Raw genomic sequence first — 2,330 nt, 5'->3', positions numbered from 1 at the left:
CCGGCCTTTTATTTCCTTGTTACCCAGTGTATTTAGTGTTTGTGCTCCTTTTGGCTCTTGTCAGATCCTTTTTGTGTGTTGGTGTGCGTGTTTGTTGTTTGCCTCGTCCAGTCATTTTGCTCAGCATTTGGACTCTTCCCTGAGGTCTTTGTTTCCCCGTGCGGTTTCCTCTTTTGGACTTTTTGGATTTTTCGGTTTTGGACTTGGAGTCTTCAGTTTTTGCTTTTGGATGCCTGTTTTGGCCCTGACTCTTTTTGTTAATAAATCTTTGTTCTAAACACTCTTGCCTGCATGCCACCTCTGCATTTGGGTCCTCTACTTCCATGAACTGGAACAAAAATCAAGGTAACATTGTTTCATTTTAAATGTAAATAAAGCAGGCTCAATTAAAATTGAGACTCCTCAGAATGAAATCAATGAGAAATCTGAAGACTTTGTTTTACCTCAAGAATAATTGAGAGATGAGCTTACTATATTTGACCTACTGATTGATGAGACTGACAACTTTAAAATGTGCACACACAGTAATGTGTGTGTGTGTGTGTGTGTGTGTGTGTGTGTGTGTGTACAAATAGTGAAAATAATAAACCTTCATCAGAGGGTCTCTCTCTCTCTCTCTCTCTCTCTCTCTCTCTCTCTCTCTCTCTCTCTGTGTATGTAATTGGCTGCAGAGTTCCTCAGTTCTTAGTCTCCACAAAGTACATTTTGTATTGATCCTCTTTCCTTGGCACCACAGACTCTGCTTCACATAGTTATCCCATCTACTGCCGGTGTCTCTATCAGTTGGCCACACACACATGCCTGCACACACTCTGGACAACACAAACTTTTAAAAAGTGCCTCTTTATGTTTTATGTAATGCCTTGGGAAATACAATTGGGCAGAGTTAGTTAATTATTAATCTCTGCAAACATATCTACACATGAATGCAGAATCTGTTGGCAATGGGACAAGATGGCGATATCAATGCACAATGCATTCTGGTTTTTTTTTGTGGTCTGTTTGTAGTCCAAGTATTATTTACCAATCACGTTTTGAGCGGGCTTGGGTTGGATGCAGGTGGAACCCGTTGGCCAAATGCAGCCTGGGAACCCTTCGTCTAACAATGATTGAGCTTTTTATTTCTTATTTTATTTACAAACATTCATATGTAGATATCTATTTGTCATCTCTCAACTCCAACCCCAATTTCTTTTCTCAAGTTGCTAATCAAACTCTAAACAATGTCCAGTATATGGAAGAGGAAGTTTTGGCTACACTGGCACCCCTGAAATATTAGCTTGCCCCCTAGGGGCTAAATCATTTGTCAAATTGTTAGCCATCTTGCCGTACCAATGTTGCAATTAAGTTTGCCTACATGCCATGTAGGCTATATAAATTTGCTGTAAGTTTAATAATTTGGTTGTTGTTGTAGATTTAGACTATACATTTATTCCACTTTGTTTACTGTAAAAAGCAAAGTGGAGAGGTCTCATTCACCTGTTGGGAGCTGGCTGGTGAATGTGACGCTCATAGGCCTTTCTGGATATCCTGTGACCCCTTTTTGTGGATTTACGGATCACTGTGGATTACTTTTTTGTGTCATTAGATTACGGCAAAATACAGATCTTTTTTCTTAATGGGTCTTAATGGTGCAATGCGCTTCGGTTCTGCGTTTGGAGAGGCATCTCAACAGACTGTAGGTCCAACACAATTTTAGTTGAATTAAAGTGCTGGGACATTCCGCCACTGTCTGTCTATTGTTCCAAGACAGCTGTGCCACGATTGGATTTCATAGGGACACATTGTTACATTTCTATAATGTAATTTAAAGTATGCTTTAAAAATAAACATGTTTATTTAGCATGTTTGTTTTGTCCATTAGTATTGTTACTTTTATTTACCTGCCACACACAAACATACACACACACACCTGCACATCAGTACTGAGTAGCATAGCTAGGTGGCAAACATCTTTAATGACAGTGTGAAGAAAATGGTAATCTAGTGACCTCAACAGGAAACAAATCAAATCAATATGTACCAAAATCTTGATGTTCTCTGGTTTTCCTAGAGGTTTGTCAGATTCCCATAACTGGATAGTGGGATGAATAATACACACCAGCAAGTTTGTACAGTACACAATACACAGCAGCACTGATACTTAGTTGACTTGTGTACCAACATACTTACAACATCAACACGTCTGGAACAAGATGTGGGCATTGATATTCATGCTCTTTCATGCTCATACACTAAAACACGGATGCCCAGACTCCCACAGGTAGCTAATGCAGAATAACATTGTTTCCAGCACGCTAGGCTATTAATCATGGATGAACTCCTGCATC

General features: G+C 39.5%; 1 long non-coding RNA gene across 1 annotated transcript in view; it reads left to right on the top strand.

The window, feature by feature from the left end:
• Positions 1-1,460: 1,460 nt before the first annotated feature.
• LOC117947903 overlaps positions 1,461-2,330 on the top strand; it is a 12,359-nt gene continuing 11,489 nt past the window's right edge. Inside the window, exon 1 of the long non-coding RNA XR_004657353.1 lies at positions 1,461-1,631. This is a non-coding gene — a long non-coding RNA (uncharacterized LOC117947903). The remainder of the gene's footprint in view (positions 1,632-2,330) is intronic.

Source organism: Etheostoma cragini, chromosome 7 (genome assembly GCF_013103735.1).
Source record: "Etheostoma cragini isolate CJK2018 chromosome 7, CSU_Ecrag_1.0, whole genome shotgun sequence".
NCBI lineage: Eukaryota > Metazoa > Chordata > Actinopteri > Perciformes > Percidae > Etheostoma > Etheostoma cragini.
This window is presented reverse-complemented; position numbering and strand designations above follow the sequence as displayed.